Here is a 6,205-nt window from a genome sequence, read left to right on the forward strand (position 1 = left end):
TAGTAACAAACCAACCTGCCCATTGTGAAACATTTTACTCCCCCCTAAACCTAAAGTCATTCTGGTCCAGTCTTCTTTGCAGAATAGTTTTAATTCAGCTGCACTGGAGAGTTTTACAATTAGGTCACCCTTCACCATCTCAAACGGATTTAAGTCGGACCTTAGGCCACTCCAAAATCTAATCTGTTTTTTAACAATTCAGAGGTACACTTACTGGTGTGTTTTGGATCATTGTCCTGCTGCATAACCCATATACTTGTAGACTTAAATCAGGAACTGATAGCAGGACATTCTGCTTCAGGATTTTCTGGTACTTAGCAGAATTCATGGTTCCTCTAATTACAGCAAGTCGTCTAGGTCCTGCAGAACATCACACCACCACCAATGTGCTTGAATGTATCTATAAAGTTATTTTTCTAGGATTTTTCTGGGATAATTTCAGTAGGCCGGATTCTCCTGGGAAGGTTTACCACTGCTCCATGTTTTCTCCAATTGATGATAATGGCTCTCACTCTGGAGTCAACCTTAGAAATAGCTTTGTACTCCTTCCCATGCTTTTGGATGTCAGTCACAATGTTTCCAGTCTGTTATTGAATTTCTTTAGATGGGGCTATGATTTGTCTTTTTGAGATGTCCTACTTCATGTTGTGTGACGGGTTCTGTCTAAGTAAAGTTCTGGCAGTAATCAGACCTGAATGTGGCTATTGAAATTGAACCTAGCTTTTAAAAAAGTGTGGTTAAATCATTATTTAATAAGGGGGCAATTACTTTTTCATATAGCGCCAGGTTGGTTTGGATAGTTTTGTCTCTTAAATAAAAAATAAATAAAATCATCATTTGAAAACTGCATTTTATATTTATCACTGGTATTAAAATTAATTTGATTATTTAAAACTGTAAGTGTGACAAAACAGCAAAAAAATAAAATAAAATCAGTAAGGGGGGCAAATACAAGACCATTGGTTGCAAAGTTATTTTATTTGCCCCATTCACATTCCAGGTGACCCACCCTCTAATCATTATAGGGATGGAGAGACTGGGACCTGTGTTTTTGTGGTATTTGAGATTTACTGACATAACTTACAATATATGTGACCCAAAGTGTTTCCAGCATATCTTGGAAGTGTCCCCTGGGCTTGTTAAAAATGTGTGTTCGTCAGGGGTAACATTTTGACTGCCATTAAAATTGTGCTCCCGATGTGTCACTAGTTATTTATAGGTTAAAATGTCCCTCATTACAAAAATGACATGCTTAATTACAGATTTTTCTAGGTAATTATAAATGTGTAAATATGATAGTAGCTGCTAAAGATTGTGACAGAGCTAGTGCTACCACCAGGGGGCAGTGTATGAGTGATCACTGAGGACACAATGTCCTCGTAGACAAATATTTAAAATAGGTCCTTATTTACTGTATTAGGATTAATTACCTTTACTACTAAGCATTTTCACACTAGCTAAATGCTCAGAACGTCCTTAAATCTTCTTCATTTGTGGAAAAATGCCACACTTATTAACGGAATGCTAAAATGTGAGCTAAGGAAACCAACAATATTATTTTTGTCCATGATAAATTAGAAAAGTAATATTTGAATAAATGCTGTAGTTGATCTGACATGTTTTCATAAGAATTTCAGTGTGCGTTGAAATAAATAAATAATTTTATTTAATTTTCTCATATTTAATTAATGTCTGTACAAGCCAGCATAAAGGACCAAATGTTAAAACTGAAAAAAACCCATAATTTGTTATTGGTCTTTGTCTCAAAATTTGACATGAGCAACAAGCAGTCTTAAAAGATTAGGACACCCTAGCAACTTGAGGCTCCGGAGAACATTTTTTTTTTTTTCAAATATAATAAAAGCGCAGGTTTTAGCAATTTTCAGTTTTCATGAAATAATTGCATTGAATCTCTACAGCATAATGACACTAAAAGCACCAGTATTATATTTTATGTTATATTTTGTTTTTCTTGTCACTTGGTTGCGAACTATGTACTTTACATCGTTTTCCACATATATCAACATCCCATCGAAGATAATGTGTCCAACGTTTTTCTTTATTTTAAAACCTTATAATAATAAAATAGAGGTTCCTAAAAATTAAAACAATTTTCTTCAGTAGATATTTATCAAAGATTATGACTTCAAAATGTTCAAGAGACCATGTAATATTTGCAGATCTAAGTGAGTTTTATTGAGGTTGAGGGAGCAGTCTTTGGATTGTAAAGATTACAGCCCCCTGCACTAGCCTGTGTGTGAGTGTGTGTTTTACATATTTGGACATATAGATATTAAAAATCAATTATAACACCATTGATACATTTAAATAATATAAATGAACAATAAAAATGGAAGAAAGTATTGTACCTTTAAACATATTTTGTAAAATGTGATAAAGCTACTCTCTTTTGCATTCCCTATTCATAACAAAAATTCCTCACAGGTGGTTGGCTGAGAGACCCGTTCTGTTATGAAAGAAACTAAATAGTTCTATCCCACAAATTCTAATGCTGCAATATTCAAAGCAAGAATGATAATGTTCTTCACCATTACTGATTTAACATGTTTGTGGTTCCTCTGTTTTGCGCAATCAATTGCAGAGATCAGGTGTATAAAATTTGTCGTGCCAGTCAGTTCTGTTCCTCAAACACAAAGAAACAATCACATGTGTGTCATCCTACAGACTTAAAACTCTGTTGTTAGTTTTGTATTTCCTTCAACAACCACACTAAAAGGACATTTCCTTAAATTGTCCTTCAAAATTAAAAAAGTGGCCATGAACCGCACATTGTGCAAATGAAAATAATAATTTGGAGAGGAAATTAACAACCTTCCATGCAGTTGGCAGTATGGGTCTAAAACTGAATTTGTAGGTGTGTTTTGGCACCTGCCAATGTTATGACCATGCAAATTTATTTTACAGCCTCTGGGTAAAATGACTTGAGGAGGATGTTCAGTTAGCTATGCAAAAATTATTTTATTTAGCCGCTGAATATTATATCTTTGTTAAATATACCTCATAACGTTTTTGTGACACTGTTGTAATGTAAGGTAAATCTTTTTTTTTTCAGATCAAGTGGTGACAACAGTGTGTGCATAATGTAGTGCAGTAGAACGTTTACAATGTAGAGGTTAAAGAAATGTATGCAGGATAATTATAGAAAATATGGTTTTACATATTAAAAAACAATATCTACAGATATAAATTGCAGTGGATAATAATCACCTGTCACAGAAAGAAGATCTGTTTTACTTTGAGATGGTAAATGGGAATGAAGGATTTCCTATTATGTTCTTTGTGGCAACAGAGGTGAGTGAGTGTGTTGGAGACAGAGGTCCGTTATCTCTGCAGAGTGTAATGAAGGGGCTGAAATGGGTTGTCCATTGTAGAAAGCAGTGTCTTCCTGTCCCTTACTGACTCAATTATTCCCAGGTTCTGTCCAACCTGAAAAGCAACAGAAAGTCTTTGTAGTTCTTTTATTTGAACAGTTGTAGAAACTCAGCTCAGATCCTTGTGTAGGTTACAGATCTCTGACCCTTTAAGTCCGGCTTTCTAAAGTGTACAATGATGTTTTAATGGCTGCTGATGCAGGAAAATGGTCTGTCTTGGTCCTACTTGATCTCAGCACTGCATACTGTCAAACGCACAACAATGTTAAATAGGCTGAAGGTCCTGGCTAAGTCTTTCTGACTCTGCAATGGACTGGTCCACACACACATGTAAAAATCAATCTTCAAGCAGAAGAAACTATCAATATATAAAGATACTTGTTCCAATGTTTATAGAAGCTTGACGTGTACGTTGTGTTATCACGTGTTACAACATTCAAAGCTCTTGGTATGGAGATTCTTGACTCATTAAAATGGCACATCAATTTATACATGTAGTTCCTCAGCAAAGCATTAAAAGTTGTAGCATTACTCATGACAACCATTTGACTTGTAGCTCTCCATCTTGGAAGGCTAAAGAAGAAAATAAATGCAGACAAAACAGCTAAATACTATTGATAACTCCTTTATGAATCCCGAATCTGCCTTAGCCAAGGCAATGATCCTGGAAGGTTGGTTTGGTGCCAAATCATTGAAACATATAATGATTAATAAATAAATATGACATCCTGAATAAAACTAGCTCCTCCAGTCTCCACTTCTCCAACATGTGAGGTGAAGGAGCAGAGTCGATGCCAGTTTTTATCTCTTTAGGAAATGCAGTTGAATTTAAAAATTGTTGACAGTTTTAATGCCCCCTTCAATCCATAAGTAGGTTTGGTTCAAGTCATTTTCCAAGATGATAATTAACCTTGCCACCAAGCAGCGTTAAATGAATTAGTCACTCAGTCAGTCAAGCTTTATTTATCAAGTGCTTTAAACATCCAAAGTTACGGAGCCCGCGAGGGGACATGTTTTTCTTTTGCATCCCCACGCAATAGTTTTGCGTTCCCACGCAATGCGGGAGAAGCTACTTTGCGATGTCTTGCAATACTTTGTGGGAGACCCGTTTTTGAGATTTATTGAGTTTTATTTTGATATCGGCCTTAAATAAAAGGATCTTCAATCAGACTTAAGGACAGTTATTATCCACATGCTGTCAAACTGATGAACTCTGGACAATAATACTGCACGAAACCACATCTGACACATTATTTGCTAATTACTGCTGCATGATGTATACGTTTTTTGCACGCCACTTTTGTTTTTATAGTGATTTGAACGGTTCGTCTTATCGTAAGCATTTAATCGCATTGTTGACTGCGTGTTAACCTGCATATGACAAATAAACCATACCAATGCCATATCAGTGCTGTTTGTTTTGTGAGCAGTTTGTCAAATGTGCTGCTGTTCCAAAATGCACAGCTTTCTCAAGGTGATTAACAACTTTTGCGAGCGAACGCAAAAGTATTGCGTGGGGACGGAAAATAAAAAAAATTCCCCCATGTCCCCTCACGGGCTCCTTACATAGTGACCAAAGCGCTGTACAGGTCCATAAAATAAAAGAAATAAAAACATAAAAAAGAATTAAATATAACATATACAGGAAAACTAATACAATACAGCAGTTACAACAACAAGAATCTAAGAAATTAAAAACTATTAATAAATCCATGCTTGTGTGAGATCTACTAACCCTTTAAGAATTTAAAAACCAAAAGAAAGTAAAAACAAACAAAACAAACTGATGAAACATTCTCCAAAAGTAGCAATTCTATATTTTCTCACCAGGGTGTTGTGCACAGTCTACCATTTACAGGTGAATATTAACAAGTTAGAATATTATTGAAAAGTTAATTTATTTCAGTAACTCAGTTTACTAAGTAAAACACATTATTTAGATTAATTACACACAGACTGATGTTTTCAAGCCTTTATTTCTGTTAATTATATTGATTTTCTGCTTACAGCTAATGATGTTTAAGATTAGTATATTACATCAGACCAATTAAACACTTTTTAATACAGAAATGTGGGCTTAATAAAATGTATGTTTAATATCGGCTTAAAGATTGTCATTTTCAAAATGTTCCTTTAAATCTGACAAACGAACCTTGTCTGGATGCATATTCTAATTTACTGAGCATCTGTGTACAGCAAAATTTATGTTTTGTAATTATTATTCATTTATGTCTCAGTTTCATTCTTTTGTTTTTGGTATTGGTGAGTGATTTTCTTTTCTCCTTTCCTTGTATCATTTTCACACAACGACCTTTACTGAACACCAGATGAGCTGCAAACCTAAAAGGCAAAGCATCACACATAGAACATCTCAGACATGTTCTCAAACACTAAAAATAAAGACACAGGTAAACCCTATTATTCCCTTACAATACTGTGTCTTCTTTTATCTTTTTAATTTACAAGCCCAAAGAAAGAGCGGGATATTGACGCTTTGTATGAGCTGGATGATGTCATGTCCTCTTCCTATGGTGCAGAAAGAAACCTTTGTTTTGCAGAGGGTAGGCCTGGTCATTGCTCTACCATGTGACATTCACAAAACACTTTTAGCATCAAAACCTCTCCAAGGCTGAGGGCACAAACCAGCCATTTCCATTACTGCACTTGAAAAGAATGCCTGTAGTGACAGCAATGTGTTCACCTTTGCAATTACTTGTAAAATGTACAAGCAAAGTAAACAATGTAAAATAACTCTATTGCAACATTTCTGCCCACTATAGTAACTTCAGTGCTATCTCTTCAGAGGTTCTCTG

This window comes from Girardinichthys multiradiatus, chromosome 11 (genome assembly GCF_021462225.1).
Source record: "Girardinichthys multiradiatus isolate DD_20200921_A chromosome 11, DD_fGirMul_XY1, whole genome shotgun sequence".
Lineage (NCBI taxonomy): Eukaryota > Metazoa > Chordata > Actinopteri > Cyprinodontiformes > Goodeidae > Girardinichthys > Girardinichthys multiradiatus.